Source organism: Sinohyriopsis cumingii, chromosome 7 (genome assembly GCF_028554795.1).
Source record: "Sinohyriopsis cumingii isolate HCF-2022 chromosome 7, ASM2855479v2, whole genome shotgun sequence".
NCBI classification, from domain to species: domain Eukaryota; kingdom Metazoa; phylum Mollusca; class Bivalvia; order Unionida; family Unionidae; genus Sinohyriopsis; species Sinohyriopsis cumingii.
The window spans coordinates 33,885,041-33,903,570 of NC_142967.1; the positions used below are offsets into that span (position 1 = coordinate 33,885,041).

Consider the following 18,530-nt stretch of genomic DNA (forward strand, 5'->3'; position numbering starts at 1 on the left):
TCCTGTGCCATCCTCTCGAGCTGACTCCAGGTGTGACCCAGCTTAGTGATGGTCGGCCACTTCTCCGCTTGGCCTTGATGGTTCCACCTCAATGCCTGTCTGGTAATGTTGGTTGGCGGCTTAAGTAGGGTGTGTCCTATCCAACCCCACCTTATTTTCTTGATCTCGTCCTCTACCAGAAGCTGGGAGGTTATCTGCCACAGGTTGGTGTTGCTGATGGTGTATGGCAGCCTTCCAGAAGAAGACCCTTCCTCCCTCAGGCTTTCAGTTTCTGTTTTTTCTTCTGTTGGCCTTTTTGTAGCAAGTTGGGTTTTACATGGTCGGGTTGCTAGCCCCACGCCCAATCCTCCTCCTTTTACATCCGGGCTATGGACCAGCAATGGTAGAGTTATTAAAGGGTATCGGATATCCTCTAATCCTGATCTGCTCTGTGGTATTCATCTTGAGCTCGTGTTGAATCAATCCAGTACGGCCTGGTTTGTCCATAAAAACGTCTGGGTATTGGGACAAAACCTCCAAGATTTGCGTACGCTGACCCTCGGATAAATCCTTACATACATCGATCTGGTCTATACCGTCTTTCCCTACATCAATGATGTATTCAAGGGACATTTCGGTACTAGAGACGAATTACGATTCGTCACACATACGTAATACATACTACGTTCTAGACCCCTTTATAAACTGTTTGATCAGGTCTTTCTACGTAGAGTTTCTGCATATTGGACCTACCTTCCATGTCAAAGATGTAGTCCAATTCCTCTGAGACCGTCTTCTGGCAAACCTTGCACAAATGACAAAATCATGCTACGTCACTGTTGACGCTGTGCAAATAACATACTCGTAATACCTTAACCGTTGTTTTGTTCATACTCAAATGGCCTGCCGTACTCGACTCGTGCGCCACCTTGAGTACATGCGACCTGAATTTCTGGGGAACAACTAGTTGCAAGAGCTCCCTATCAAGCGTAGAGTATTCCCTGTACAGTAAACATTTTTGAAGTAGAAATTTAGAGACATCCCCCCCCCCATTCTTAGGATTCTTCACGGTACCCGATAACACTTTTTCCCCGGTTGCGAGTAAAGACGCGTCATGTTTTTGCTCTTTCGAAAATTCTTCTCGGGAGATATCATTGACGGCTTCCGGCACTTTTATTAATTACGCAGGGGTTGGTTATCCTCCTTTACCTGAGCTCTGGTTTGCACTGCTTGGGTTCTCCGCTTGGCCTTGATGGTTCCACCTCAATGCCTGTCTGGTAATGTTGGTTGGTGGCTGACGTAGGGTGTGTGTCCTATCCAACCCCACCTTATTTTCTTGATCTCGTCCTCTACCGGAAGCTGGGAGGTTCTCCGCCACAGGTTGGTGTTGCTGATGGTGTCTGGCAGCCTTCCAGAAGAAGACACTTCCTCCTTCATGCTTTCAGTTTCTGTTTTTTCTTCTGTTGGCCTTTTTGTAGCAAGTTGGGTTTTACATGGTCGGGTTGCTAGCCCCACGCCCAATCCTCCTCCTTTTACATCCGGGCTATGGACCGGCAATGGTAGAGTTATTAAAGGGTATCGGATATCCTCTAATCCTGATCTGCTCTGTGGTATTCATCTTGAGCTCGTGTTGAATCAATCCAGTACGGCCTGGTTTGTCCGTAAAAACGTCTGGGTATTGGGACAAAACCTCCAAGATTTGCGTACGCTGACCCTCGGATAAATCCTTACATACATTGATCTGGTCTATACCGTCTTTCCCTGCATCAATGATGTATTCAAGGGACATTTCGGTACTAGAGACAAATTACGGTTCGTCACACATATGTAATACATACTACGTTCTAGACCCCTTTATAAAATGTTTGATCAGGTCTTTCTACGTAGAGTTTCTGCATATTCGACCTACCTTCCATGTCAAAGATGTAGTCCAATTCCTTTGAGACCGTCTTCTGGCAAACCCTGCACAAATGACAAAATCATGCTACGTCACTGTTGACGCTGTGCAAATAACATTCTCGTAATATCTTAACCGTTGTTTTGTTCATACTCAAATGGCCTGCCGTACTCGACTCGTGCGCCACCTTGAGTACATGCGACCTGAATTTCTGGGAAACAACTAGTTGCAAGAACTTCCTATCAAGCATAGAGTATTCCCTGTACATCAAACATTTTCGAAGTGGAAATTTAGAGGACCCTACATTTAGACCTAACATTGCCAATCATAAGTTCATATATCGGGTTGGCTATGCAGAATGCTTCAACGGTTCCGGTCAATAAAGTTGTTTCGATATCTATCCTTGCGATAGGAACGTGGTCGATTGTTTGGTTAGTAGCATACGAGGCGATTTAAACCCAATCAATTGGTTATCCCGAACGAGGCTCCGTTTCACAACTACACTAGTACACCCCGTGTCTCGTAAAACGGTCCGTTGACAGTGACATTTGCCGTCGGTACCTTTGCCTCGGGGAAAATACACGTGCGGATCGATTGGAGAGCATCGCGACCGATCTCTGCACGCACCACATACTCGTACACTGAATCCCGGTACCCATGCTGAGAAGCATTGAGTTCTACATCTACCGACCGTCTGCCTTCAATGGCCACCGCGACTCTCTGGACTGATCCCATCCGTTTAGGAGAGTTAGGAAGGGGAGATATGACCTCACTCCTTGCAAGTGAAACATTGATTGTCCTTAATGTCTTAAACTTTACTTTAACCTTGAATTTCGTAATGGGAACACCCAGCTCGTTTAGCTTAGCCAATCAGGAGTAACTTTCTCTAACTGTGAAAATTTTAACACTCCTTTCGATCTCAGAAAGATTCTCTTTAGACCGCCTTTATTAATAACTTTTGTGGAAAATATCATTTTATGACACCTATTTAAAATAGCCAAAGATTTCCCCAAATTTTGGCTCTGGTATTTCTTAGCTTTCTAATTTCCCGCTTTATGAACTTACGTTAACAGATCTGTCTCACCGTTAAGGTACGGACTCTATTTAAAATTCACTTATGCCCCCCCCCCCCCCCATGAGGTTAACCAACACGAGCTACAGCGTTCTTGCTAGCCTAGCCCAAACGTCAGTCTTAAAGATTACGTGATACGCTGACCACGACAGACTATACCATTACATTTGCAAACACTTTGTTGTATATTTCACATTTTTATGCATGAAAAATTGGGGAAATAAACGATACTTACCAAACTGAAGTTTGGTGATAATTTTATTGAACTTGTAGTACCATTAGGTATCACACGAGATGACGCTTAGACCACGTGACTGGTCAGTCTTTAGAGAGGTCACATGATCACAAGATGAAGCACATGGAGGCCGGTTGGGCGTGTGATCTCCAAATGTACTTCATGTTCATTGAAATTATCATTAAACATTAACTTGGTAATTATCGTTAAATTTTACGGTTTCATTGAACTTTTCGTAAGCTACGGGACCTAAATAGATATTCTGAGTATATCCGTTGGTAGAAGTGTAGTATGGAAAAAGAGACAAATCACCATGCAAATTTTTAGGATTCTATTGTCTTAAACTAAGTAACAGACAACGAACAAGTTTTGCAAAAACTTCACCAAATAATTTATTTCTCGTAACACAAAGTGAAAATTAAAACAAAACCTTACAGTATTGTGAATTAAATTCCAACAAATCTTAAAAGCTCTATCACTGGTCCAAATATATGAAAATCCAAGCGATTTCCAGCGGTATTGAAAACAAATTACATTATTTAATGTGTTGATGTGCCTGTAGTGTGTAATATGCTAATGTGCCAGCGAATTGGATTGTGATTATATGCTAAGTCATTTAATGTATTACAGTAATATAATCCAAAAATGTTCATGTCTCACTTTATTATAACTTTAAATCAATGTTCCATCCAAGAATATAATTGATGAGCACTTTGTATTTCCAGTGAATAATATTCTGAATGTATGAATCCATTCAAATGAAACACCGAACACAACAATAACAATGTTCCTGCTTCAGATGTTAAGGCAGCAATTAGTAATTTTTAGATAAACAAGATCATATACCCCTCTACTTGACACAGATTGCAATTACAATTGTCTGGGTTTGGATTTGGATTCTTGTTAACGTAGCTTTAGCAATATTTCAGTCATATCTCTACGATGTCTGCAGTGTGTCAGTTTAAAGTGGTGTCTGGCACTGGGGCATCATGCCGCAGATATGTAACATTATGTCCCAACCAGTCACATTATCATGACACCAGGCCAAATAGTCCTAACATTAACCTCTAAATGCTGAACTCCAAGTGAGGCAGCTGCTAGTGCCATTTTTAGAAGTCTTTGGTATGACTTGACCGGGGCTCGAACCTGCGACCTTCGGCATCCGAGTCGGGCGGTCTAACCACTTAGGCCCTCAGAGCAGTCATCATTGTCAGAAAATACTCTGTTACTTAATGGAAAGTTCGATTCGAGAAGTTTCTAGAGTCAGAATGCAGACTATAGCCATGTTTAACATTATTACTAATCAGAATATTTATCGACAATCATGCTAGCTATGTCTTCTGTTGTTTACAAACTAAATGTCCCTCGTCAGATACACAGTGAACCTGATAATTTGATCTTGGACAAGGTCAAGTACAAAATACAAATGCATATAATATATGATCATTAAGAAAAGCCAACAAATAATTCAAGTTAAATATATATAATACAATTCAACTGAATATGATACATGCACGTGCTAAATTTAATAACAAAGGGTTGGAGCTGATTCAAAAGGGTTTATGCTAATGCCAAATATGATGAGATAGGTTTCTGATAATATTTCAGGAAGATAGAGTTTGAATGTTTTAGCAGGAAGCACCTTGTCTGAAAAAGTAGCAGTAGTGAATGACGTTCATGTACTGTGTAGTGTAAAATATCACTACTTATGGCAGCATCTTGCATGGTGGATTTTAGCCATCTTATAATAGTGTCCCTGTTCAATGCTCATACTGATTGTATTATTCTTAATAACGTTTTTCCTATCGAAATATTTACAAGGGTAACTGACTGTACAAAGACATCGGTGCAAAAATATTATCTGCATAAAGGTAACTCTGTCGTTACATGTATGGAAATTCCTACAATCCAAGAAATGAAAAGTTTGGTCCCTTTGCTATCAATGCCAGAAGCAAAACAAATGTGCATGAGGGTAATTTCAAGGTATGTTTATAAACTGGTGAAAACAAAATATTAACACTTGATATGATTACATTCTTGGGTAAATTAGATCTCTGATTAAATACGCGTCTCCTGAAACATGCAAGAAATGGGCGTTGACAATAATTTGAACCATCTGAAAAAATTTATGTGCTAATAGCAGATATGGATGTATTGATAGCACTATAGCATTATCCAGTATGGATGAGCACAAGTAACGATTCAAAAACAGAATGTATAAATGAGCCAAATGGATAGATCTGGTTTTGGTCATAAAAGCAGATTAATTACTGGAAATATGTCCGATATCATTACCGTGTTTATTGTCTCCAAGTACAGCATAAAATGTCAGAAATGTATTGTGTGTAAGTTTGTTTTTCATAGCCTCCCTGATAACGGCAATGCTTCTAATGGAGCTTTTTTAACGAGTGTCCTGTGGAAGAAACAAAATCTGGGATGTTCTAGACTGATCTGATACAATATACAATAGTTTGCGGAACCATGGTTGAGTAATCAAGACGCTAATGGTATCTAAAGCGTATTGATCAGCCTTCATATATGTATATTTGAGAACTGTAAGTTAAATGTACTTATAGGTTACGGGGGTGGGTGGGGTGGGGGTGTCCCGAGTGGCCAAGTGGTCTAAAGCGCTCACCGTTACGGATCATTGCCATCCCATCTCTGCGTTTGTTCGAGTCTCGGGCTCGGCCAATGTGGGTATGTGAGAAAGCTTGCCGGTAGCTTCTCGTGGGTCGGTGATTCTTTCCGTGGTTTTCCCGGGTTCTTCCTCCACCATTTATACTGGCCGCCAAGTATATCATAGCTAGTGCTGAAAATAGCGTTAAATCTTATTACAACAACAAGAACTTACAGGTTACTGCATTGTTATGGGAAAATATGAACTCTTTTTTTTCCAAGGTCGTGCAGTATTATTCAGAAAAACTCGGAAAATATGAACGAGTTTTTCTGAATAATACTGCACGATCTTGGAAAAAACGGGTTCATATTTTCCCATAGAAATACATCAACCAGTTTTATTTATTATATACTCATTTTGTTTTCCTACCTAAGAATTAATGATACAAAATACACTACAAGAAACAATATATTTGCATTAATAATGTATTCCATAATAAATACGCAACAACCAATAAATGAAGTGCCGGCACCTGCCCTGAACAGCATTCTCTCAAGATTTTTTCTTTTCAATTCGACAGAATGATGGAAGTGAATTCGAGCCGACAACATTGAGAGGTTAAAAGGGCCTACATATTGACTGATAACACACAATTGAATTTAAAGAATAATGTGTGAGCAAATAAAAAATTTTGCATAGCGCAAGTGATATACTTTCAATTTGTTAAAACAAATTCATTTTTGAATGAGTGCAAGAATGAATAACTAATTACCAAAAGATATTATGTAATGAACAAAAATTTATTCATAGTTTTAAAAGGTAAATTACCTTACAAATTAAAGAGCTTGACTGATAAAGCAATTTAGGCCCTCCCTAGTCCTACAATGTAAGACATAGCACATGTTGCTTTTGTTTTATTGACGCCCACAACAAAAATAGCAGCGTCATGGTCTTACATGTAGGACTAAGACCCTCCCCAACATGGATGACAAATGATAAAAAAACAGAGAGAGAGGGAGAGAGAGAGAGAGAGGAAACAAACCCAAAACTGCTAATGCCGTAACTGATGATGACATAAAAAAAACTGTATGAATATTAGCTTTAGGGTCCCAGCACACCGTCAAGTTTACTGAACACTTTACGGTTTAATAATACTTTGCACTTTAGGGTACGGGGAGGGGGAGAAGAACACAGAAACATAAAGTGGGGAGACATATCATTAAAGTAAGATTGCGAACTTAAACTAAAATATTTAGAGTTTAACGAGAGACAGACGAAGACCAGGACAGGGGAGGATATAAAAGAAAAAAACGATAAATGAAAAACAAAGAATGTAAGCTAACGCTCTATTTCCAGATAGGTGTCCGGTAACTATCTACAAATATTTTATCAACAAACGTCCAATTGATTATTGTAGCCATGACCATCCATTTTACCTTGCCCCTGTAACGTACGTGCATGAACCTGGGCCAGACGAGCAATGGTTTTTACGTGCACCAGTTGGTGCCGGAAAGCTTAACTCGCTAATGAAAAAAAATGTCTATGAAAGTAAACTTGCCCGATTTGGCTTCTAAACGCATTACAGACTCTAGCGTGAGAAAATGACTGTCAGAAACTAATAGTAAACAATGTTCCAGACACTCAATATTCTTATGTTACATGTTTAGGCTCTAATAAACAGTAACAAAAGAAAGAGTGAAAACAACAAGCTTTGAAAAATATAACAAATAATTTATTTCCCTTGAAAAAAACAGTGTAAAAGTTAAAAATAAGAACTTACGGTCTTAAGAATCAAATCCAAAAATAATCCAAGAATAATCCACGAATTAAATTTTAGAAGTCCTAGTAATGAAATGTTCTAATGAATTCAACATCGAGTCCCGACGAAAAATCCAAGATGGAATGCGATGACGTATAATATAGCCTTTATATTACGGATATGTCCTCAGTTCTTTGTTGATTCACAAACAAAATTCCGGTGTTTGAATTTCCGAATAAAATTTGTAAAAAAAAATGTCTTTGTCCAAGAGTTCTGTATGAGCACTCAAATATTTCCAGGAAAAATAATTAATCTTTTAGAATCCAAATAATCTGAATAAAAATCAAAATGTAACTCCAAACTGGTCACAAACAAACACTTTTCAAGCCTCGAGGGGAGACAAATAATGTAACCCCTTGACTGGGATTTCTTTGTCTCGGTGCAAACCCAAACATAGATTCTATTAGTTACTTTGGTCTACTTAAAATTGAAATGTATAGTCATATTGTGAATGAATGCGCATTGCAGCACTTTTCCAGTTGTTCTGGAATTATTGTTTTTGTGTCGATTCTACTTAATTCTGCATTTTAGCTTGTGATCGACTGGATTTATTAGCTGTGTTAATTCCGCACGAAGTACATGTGATTTTAGTAGGGAGGGGCTCACCTTAAATCAGCTGATGTGTGTTTCTGTTCTGTCTTTTATTGTTTGGAATCATAATGAGGGAAAATGTGAACTCTTTCAATTGAAATTATAAAAAAGACGCATTGGAATATCACATACATTTCAGAATGAGAACAGTAAGGAGAATGTAGTGCAAATTACGGTACAATTTCGCGGTCTGTAATCAAGTTTTAGAACCCATGACATAGCTCATGTAATTCTGATTTGCAGAACTGAGGAAATTCAAGATGCAGAAATGTAAGTATATATTTTACATTTCTTATTACCAGATAATAACATGATTATGCCTTGTCACCCGCATGTTCTTTGTAGGGACTCCAGCAACGTAATGGCCTTTACTGTAGTATGGCTTTTATCGCTAGCATAAATCCAAAATATTGTATCAAAAGAGTTAAGGTGGAAAATTTCAAAGAGGCTGTTGGGTGACGGTCCATTCAGTCAGCGGGAAATAAGAATTATTCGTCGTCTTGGCATATTGATTCTTAGTCCCTTATTTTTTACCAAAACATCAGCTGCATTTTCTCTAGAATTAAGTACTTTGACTTATAAAATGACAAGTCTCTGAGAGATATGCGATAACCCATGGCTTCAATGTGCTTTTTCTATGCTATTTTTATATACCCCAGAATGCACTATTCATAGTCTGAAACACTCCATTTACGAAACGTTACGAACATTTGTCCTACATATATGTTTAAGCAATCAAAATGGTATTTTAAATACCGCGTCTCTCGCGTTTGTTGCGGACATTGTGAATATCACGTTCATTCGCTTGTTTGAAAGCTTTATTTTTGACTCAGTAAACTCGTACATAGCGTCCACTTTATTATCTCTCCTTTCAAATAGACGAAACAGCTTCTTTAGTTCACCAACAAACAAATCTAATAAACTAAAACCTAAAGCGTCCGCTACATGAGTATACATGCACAAAGTAGTTCCTAATACACTATACTATTTTAGACGCACGTGTTTTGCGGTATGAAGCCGTACAGTATGGAAATAATATTGCACAATTCTGACAGTATAAAATTGACGGAGAAAAAAATAGCATATAATAATTTAAATTACTGTCTCTCACGTTTGTTTTGACATTGCGAATATCACGTTCATTCTGTCCTTCATTCATTCTTGCACAACCATCTGCTTCATGTTCGCACCACGTCCATTTGTTTATATATAAATACGATGCACATCTTGATCATCCGAATCTACACAAAGAACATGATGTAATAGAGCAGTTGGGTGATACATTGCTCCAAAGTGAGAAGTAAATGAAAATGTCAGAAATTAAATTTGAAACATAATGTGAACATCATTTTATCATTTTTTAATCAATCATTGTTCAACATGTTCTAATTAAATTGCACTCATGCAGCAACCATTACAAGTCCTCCATCTCTGAAAACTGCTTGGATTCTGCTCATCTCATAACAAACTTGGAAGTTCGGGTCTGTTCCTGAAATAAATCCTCAAATATGAACAATTTGTTAAAATGGCTAATTTAGGGGCATTATTATTATCAAACGATAATCAGTTTAACAGCGAAACTCTAATTAGTTAATTATTCTGGGATTAAAGTTAAGAAAGATTAGTCTTTTAGACATACCATAACGCTATTACGTAAGCAGCAGCATTGTTAGTAGTAATTATGATCGACTACAACCGCTTGGCCAATTTCAATAATGATTGGTAGAAATATTTCTCACGCATGATCTACCAAAATATTTTTCTGGTGGCTTCTTTTGCAACTATATGAAAAACATAATTTCAACTTCATGTTTAGAAGGGCTAAACCAATTTTGATCAAAATTGGTAAAAATATTTCTTAGAACGTGCTCTATCAAAAGTGTGACTATCGTATCTTCCCAAGCAATGGTGTTGCTTCAGCAATAACCATTTTTGATATCTTTTCTATAACAGCTAAACTAATTTTAATAAAATTTTGTAGGAATGTTTATTAGGAAATGTTCTATCAAACTATTGTCCAATGTGGCTCTTCTACAGCCAGGTAGGAAACTTATTTTCATTTTTTTTTTTCTTTCAGAAAGCGGATGAATTTTGATAGACACGATTCCTATGACACGCTGTACCAGATTTACCTTTGTAATCCCACCCCCAAATAGCGTGGCTTGCATAGCAACTGTATGGATAACAAATTTAAATGTTTCTTCTCCAGAACATCTGAGCCAAGTTTGATAAAATGTGGTAGGTATGTTTCTATGTTCTAGCAGAATTGCTAGTGGGGTGGCTCCCTTCCCAATGGTGCGGCTTCTACAGCAACAATGGAAATTCCAAATTTTCCAGAACGGTCGAACAAATATTGATTAAACTTAGTTGTAACAATTCTTGCAATATAATTTACCAGACTCAGAGTGGCTCTCCTAGCAACATAGTGACTTCCTTAGCAACTGGGTAGAAAATGTCTTTTTAATTTCTTTAAACTGAAATAATTTTTTAATTAAACTTTGTAAGAATGATCTCCAGAATTACACTCGGGATGGCTTCCCGAGCAAAGCTGTAGTTTCCAGAGCAACTGGATTTAAACTCCACGTTGACTTCTTTGAACGTCTGAGACAATTTCATCAGACCTATTCTACAAAGGATATGCTCTCCAGAATTACGTTCTGGATGGATCCCTTAGCAAAGGCGTGGTTTCCAGAGCAACGGTAGAAAATCCATTTGCAAATCAATCTCCAACAAGGCTAAGAAATTTTATTCAAACTCTGTACAAACTAATTTTATGATATGCTCGACTAGTATATTGTTAGGGGGGCTCCACTGTCTAGCTCTGGTATGAAAACGTTTCTTTCTTCTTTTCTTTCTTTCCTTTTTTTAATATAAAAATCTTCTTCAGCATGTCTGTGCCAATGTTAATCAGATTTGATATGAATGTTCCTTATGATAATCTGTACCACGGCTTTGTTTGGAGTGACTCTACTAGCTGTGGCGAGGCTTCCAGAGCGGCCAGGTGGAACTAACAGTGATACTTTAATCCCATCTAGTATGGCTATTGTTACTGATGAGACCAGAAGTGATAGGCGGCATGAACACCTACCATATTCGTACAAAAGTACAAAGGTAGAAACGCAACTAAACATGCCAGATACTGATATTATCAACCAAATAGAGGCAATTATCCCAACATGAATTTCGTTTAACCCTAAGCACGTACCTTAAAAATACATCTGCCTTTTACAACAGTGTATATCTATTTTTAGAAACGACCACCAGCTCTAATGTAGGATAGGTATCATCTCTATAAATGTGTAAGGCCTTCTGTCAAATTGGGTCAACTTCTGTTAAGCAGCTTTTAGATTAAATTTTAAATAGTTGTAGTAGCAGCAGGCATATTCAATGTCTGATTGTCATTATTTGAATAAACTTGAGAATCAAGCATATCCAGATGCATTCTGTCAAATTTGATTGAGTTGATTTGGATCGGTCATTCGAAAGATTCAATCTTTAGTTAATGTGGCTATATTTAATGGCGAATCAGCATCGTTTGCAAAAATCTCTTCATGCCAGTTAAATATTGTCACATTCCAAAAGAGATGAAATTTTTAGGTTTGCACATTTTTTAGTAATAATAGTCATATTTTATTTCAGACTGGCAAATTTGTATAAAAATGAAGACTATTTATGTTGGAATGATTTCTGTCAAATTTGGTACGTGCTTAATGCTGTTCGAGAAGAAACCCATTTCAAGGCTTTTTCAAGTGAAGTTATGGTATCTATGAAGCATGGTGGATTGGTATCATTTAAAAAAACCAATAACTTTTAAAGACCTTCATGCCAGGATGCTCTCTGTCAACTGTGGTCAAATTGTGTCGGTAGCTTTTTGATAAGTTTTAAGGTGTTATCATTGTTCTATTTTTAGTCACTCCCATATTTTGTGGGATACCAGCATTATTTGAACAGAGCCTTGTGTCAGGATGTTTCCTGCCAATTTTGGTAAAATTCTGCTAAGCAGTTCTTGAAAAGTGGTTTAAAATTTTGTATGTTAGTCGTATTTGATGGCGGTTCGGCATTGTTTGAATAAATTTGAAAGCACTTCAAATTTGGTAAAATTCCGTTTTGTGTCCCTTGATAAGTCGTTTTTTTTTTTCTTCTACATTCAGGCATGTCAGATATATTAGATGGTGGCATGGCATAATTTGAACAAATTTGAAAGAGCTTCAAGTCCTGATACTTTCTGTCAAGTTCTTATTTTGGTGTTTTACAGCAAATATCAACTGTGAACAGATGATGGACAGCGCACAATGGACTAAGGGTCATACCGTAAGTTGACTTTGCTTTACACCCTGGTAGGGCTAAATGACAGAGTTTTCATGTAATATTTTTTTAAAAACTTTCTTGGGATAGGATGATCCATACGATAATGGATTGGGGTCTCAATGGATTATGAAATCTTATTAATTTATAAGAAGAAAAAACAGCTCAAGCATTACAATTTTCTGCAATTAAACATATTATCTCCTAAAAGATGATGTAATGTTGATCTCTAGAAGTATGTAAATGAAATGCACAAGATGAGCACGTAACTCTGTATACATTACCTTTTCAGACAATATGGATAACACACTATCCAGACAAATCCAACTTCTTTTGCAAGGACGTAGTTGTAATCTGGAGAAAAATTACTTTAAAGAATAAACGGAAAAGGTTTCATTACATTTTTGTTCCGAGGCATGTATTTATAAACATAATCTTGGCTTACTTAATGTTCATTAAATTTAAAGGATCCCTATCTTTATTAGATACCATTCTGCGTAGTTAGCAACAAAATATGCCAATTATAAATATTCATCATTATATATACAAGATCGGGTTTCGTATTCACAGAACTGAACGTAAGAATGAGCAAACTAGAAATTGTGTTTGTAAAACAAGATAATCCCCACTAATGTAAGTTGTGTTAGTAAAGTAATCTTCAAACCCACTCTCAGAAAAAAAGATACAATCCCAAAATCCAAATAAACAAAGTTCAGTTATATTTCTATTTTTTATATAAAAAATTTCTCACTGTGTTGAAAATATTCAGATCATCTACATGTCCAAAAAGACATGCAAAATTGAAGTCCATTTGTATTCCTCAAAAGACTGCATATGCATAAAGACATGCATACTAATAAGTTCTATTGTCTTTCTCAGAATCACCTCTGTCTGCGCCGGTTCGAGTCTCGGATTCAGCCAATGTTGGTATGTGAGAAAGCTTGCCAGTAGCTTCTCGTGGGTCGGCAGTTCTTTCCGGGGTTTTCCCGGGTTCTTCCTCCACCATTAATACTGGCCGCCATGTATACTATCGTGTGCTGAAAAATGCCGTTAAACCCCACAACAACAACTTCCTCAGAAGTTTGCATATGCATAAAGATATGAAAAATGATTAACATTTGTCTTCCTCAATAGATTTTTGCTTAATTATACTTAAAAGTGTTTTGTCCATACATCCGAAGTCTTCAAATGTTATCACACCCCACCCCCACTCCATGTGCCCAAAAAATTGAAAATTGCTGGGCCGTAAATCTGATCAGGCCATCTACATAAGAATCAAATAGCGTTATTTCATTAGTCTACCTCAAGTGGTTTCTGCTTAATGATCCTAACATGGTTTTCCTAAATACATGTTAGTCCACATAGTTCAAAAGTGTGTAAAAGAAATCTTATTTGTTTTTCTTTAATGTCCTGAAAAATTTTCCAGGTCATCTGCTTTAATTATTTTACTGCTAGAACTATTCGGGCCATAAGGACATGGAGAAAGACAAAAGCAAACAATTATGCCCTCTTATGACCCTGGGCATACAAATTGGAAACCATGTCTGGAGGTATGAAAACATTCTCAAACGGAGACAACTTAAAATCATTATATCAGTTCAACATTAGATCTTTGGTTACATACTTTTAACATAGTATGATTGTGAGCATATTTTATGAACTTGATCTTGATTGAATATTGATGGCAAGCATTACAAAATTATAATTTCACAAAGTTTTTCACACTCACATTTCAATAGCAGCAATACATTATAAGCTATTATTACACTTTCGAATTTGCCTGCAAGGGTAGGAGGCTGGGGCCAAATAGAAGTTGTCAAAATGAACTTTCTAGGATGATTTGACAACTTATTAGACTGATACAATTGGACCCGAAAGCAAATATGCCCTCACACTCGTGCTACATTGATCCAAGGTAAAATGAGAAAGTGGAGTGAAATCGCTCAAGAAGAGTGGTTTTGCAAGTTTTGAGCCATAAAGCAGCAAGTATATTTGGTGGAGGAAGACCAAGGGAAAACCAAACAAAATGCCGGCAGAAAGAGGCAAGATTTATGTGATATGTAAAGGCTAGCGCCTATTACCACTTGGCTGGGGACTCTCCAGAAAAGAATTAATAGAAAAAGATCCAAGCTGCAGCAAAACAGCCATGATCTCATGGGATTTGATTTTTATGAAATATCTCCCTCCCTATCTTAAAGATCAATAAGTACTTTTTAATAAACAATCCACTTTGAGATGGTGGGTGCAAAAATAATAAAGCTACCTTTTTGAGGAAGGAAAAAAATGGTTATTCTGCTTTCTTTTTTCATGTCATTTAGATAGAAAAGTAAAGCTCTCAAAGGCAAAGTAGTATACCATGATCATTTCCAGCACAGATATGACTGAGACTGGGATTTCAACTGGAAAGGAGCTACAGATGATGGCTGATTCTTGGCCAGAAACCTAGGTTGGCAAAGAAGAGAGATCAAATTCTAGTTACTGTTAAACCGTCAACAACCGTTTCCACTAATAGTGCATAAATTTAACTTCTCACTGCTGCAAGGGAGAGAACAAATGGTAAAGTCTCAAAGGAACTACAGTGATCAAAGAACACGAGAGGTTCCACCAGTCTACCTTGTTTTTCGAGCTCAAAGTACCTGATCAGTTCTAAAATATCTGGGTCTGATCCTATTGTGGAGTACATGGAAAACATAGGAGTACTGAAGAAGGCTGCTCTATTGATCTTAAATGGTATATATTGAGCAATCTTTATTATCAGAAAGAAAAGAGAAGAAATGAAGAAAAACTGTAAATGAAATTAAAATGAAAGCAGACAGCATCAATGCATTTCCTAATGTAACAATTGTAGAAATATCTCTACCTGGCATCGTAAACACTGAAAGTCGATTGCCTTCTGCATTGAGTGATACATATGTAAACTTTGCTAGAAAACTGGTTCTGGCAGATGCATCATTTAATATAAGCAAGGCGTGAAGGTGGAGAATTGGAAGTGCTGTGTAATAGGCACATTCCTTACTTTGAAAGCAGATCCCTCCTTAGTGGAAATTCCCTGGGATTGTTGACCAAAAGGTAGATAAGATTGTTGAACTATGTACGATTGCTGGGGCCACAGGAGAACTAACAGGATGAGCTGTGATTTGTAAGTCCTGATTCTGTGAAAAACCTGAGGGAATATTCGGAAAGGTAGAAAGACGTAGGTGCTGTCAATCACATCGACGAGTGAAGGTGTCAATCGCCCATTTCCTCTGGACTGGCGCTGGAGACATAAGAAGGAGCGTGTTGCTAAGCCTCAGTGTCAACATATCAAGTAATGGTCTGCCCCACAGAAATAAAAAATGTCTGCTACTGACTGGTATAGGGATCATTACTTGAGGACAGCTCATCCTGACTAGTCAATCTGTTTACTAGAATATTCTTCTTGCCTGGAATGTGGAGGATTCAGAAAACGAGTTCCTTTCATCCAACAAATCTCTGTATACCACACAATTTAATTTAAGAACATTATTTCTTTTTTCCTTGATGTACGCTTAGCATTTGATTTCAAGAGAATGTAAAAGGAGATGCAAAGTACCATTATTCAAGCAAAGTTTAATGGGGGGGGGGGGACAAATCAAGACTTAGGGATATTTTTCCAGTTATAAATAATTTATAAACTTCACTTTGCCTCATATTTATGTCCTGTTCATAATGACACTAACTGAATAGTACTCAAGAGTCTGTAAATATATGAATTCCTCTAAAATAATTTATTTTTGTATCCAATGCCCAGAATGTACATACAACAAAGCATGCAACAGCAGCTGTTACGATTTATATTTTAGCTTCAAAAAATAAAAAAAAGAGCAAAACATTTGAATAAATATTGGTTGGTCAGATCAAAGTGCTTATATTTCATTAACTTCCTTTCCTTGTCTTGAAATACCGATTAATGTAGACCCTTTTTTAAGTTAATTGTTAAGTGTTAAGACCCAAATTTTAATTTTTAGAAATGTAAAAAAAAAAATGGAATTGGAAATTATTCCTAACAAAAAAGCAGAAAATGCAGTGTGGAAATTTTAAACCGGACGATAATGGCAGTGAAAATTTTATTTGCTGGTAATTTGACCACTTTCTGGTGTTTTGTAGACTGGTTTTATTTTAAGTTAAATTTATATATTCATTTGACTACCATCTGACGTCCCACAAGGTAACATCACTTAGAGATGTTGTATTTTTCAAGTAGTAATTGTTATAGCAATTATTTTCATTAAGTGTTACTATTGTAATATGGGATGGTATATTCCAATATACCGGTAATATATGGTTTCTGGCGTATCATTCCACCCTTAACCGTAACTCTGCAAATAAACATTATGTAGAATGCTGTCATAGTCCCAAAGTGGATTATAAAGCTTAACCAAAATCCAATAACAAATTAGTTTTTATGGGAGACAGTGAATAATTTCATCAAGGGCAATACCATTTGCTGATGCAATAAGCTGGAATGTGGTGATCTAGTATGTGATTAGTTGACCTTGTGAACACGCATGTCAAATGCATGACCTAATTTTGATAGGATTTGAATGTAAAGTTATAAGATATCAGGAGTACATTTATGAGTGAGCTCCACTCATAGTACTGTGGATGTAGACTGACCAGATGGGGGGCAAGTAGAAACCACAACCAAAAGTTCCAAAGTCCCAACCACAGCCATTACAGCCCTTGTGTGGGAATCATAATGGTTTACAAGTTGTGACTGCAGGGCCAGGCCTGGTGTGTGAATGTCATACTCATGAATCCATATGGTCCAATGAGATTCAACTTCCCTTTTGAAACCAGGTTATGAATAATTTACAAATTCTGAACAAGGGCCTAGTTCCATGGAGCAGAGAAAGATCCTTGATGGAATCCTGTTTATATAAATTACTACTTATTATGCTAGAGAAGGAAAGAAAAGACAGGACACCAACAAAATTAGTTAACCTAGCAACATGAAACAAACCCAAGCTTTTCTTTTCCCTCTAGTTTCAATATGTGTATGAATTTGCATTCACTTATCTATGTTAACACAGCTGAGCAATATTAAGCCCTCTTGGGCATCTTGTTTGGAATTTTCCATTTTTAGTAACATGGCCATATTAGAGCATTTGACTTGCAACATCTGTTTAAATTTGAAATGCCTTCAGAAAGCTGCTGAATTTCACAAAATTCTGCTGGTTTTTGAGAACTAAGTATGGTCATATTTGATGGAAGATCTGCATCATTTGTACAAATTCATATACACCTCATGCCAGGATGCTTTCTACAAAATGGTGTTGGAAAGGATTTTCTACTTTTAGTAATAGTAGTGACTGGCTTGGCATTTTTGGTATAAACTGAAAGCCATTCATGCAAGGATGATTTCAATCAAATTTGGTCAAAATCTGCTCTCTGTTTTTGAGAAGTCAGTGAAAGACAGTGGTAGGAGCTATGCATAACCATCATCTGATTGATGTATGGATACTAGTCTCATCAACCTGTCTGCAGAAGGCAAAAGTCTTTAATGAGGTTTTCATTTGATTAGACTTCTTCCACAAATACTAAATGTTAAATCACCAATTTCCAGCCAAAGCTTTCATAAAACATTTTACATCTTACTCAACCCGAGCATCAAAAATTTGGACATCCAACATTTATTAACATTTATATATCCAAAATATGAAAGAAATGTTGCATATAACAGATCTTTTCAAAAAACATCCAGAGTATACTCTAGGATGCACACATGATCAAAATTTATGCAAATTTCACAGATGCAAAAAATAAATATGCAATATTTGCAAGACCACTGTTTACAAATTCTTGTCCCCCGCCCACCCTGAAAATTTCTTAAAGACCCCATGTACTGAGTTGAGAATGTACTAAATGTGTGCAAGAAAAGCTAGGTTTGTTGTTCTATGATTCAACCTTTTAATGTTGAACAATTTCATCTACTTTCATCCAACCTTTTAAAAAGGCTAATTCCAGCACCAACTAAATCAACAGATAACAAGAGAA

The 18,530-nt window shown here is 36.9% G+C and overlaps 1 long non-coding RNA gene across 1 annotated transcript; it reads right to left on the minus strand.

Moving 5' to 3' along the window:
- Positions 1–7,132: 7,132 nt before the first annotated feature.
- Positions 7,133–13,623, minus strand: LOC149794996 (uncharacterized). Its single transcript, XR_016422078.1, has 2 exons — positions 12,800–13,623; positions 7,133–9,699 (listed from the first exon to the last, which is right to left on the minus strand). It is a non-coding gene; the product is annotated as an uncharacterized LOC149794996 (long non-coding RNA).
- Positions 13,624–18,530: the final 4,907 nt, after the last annotated feature.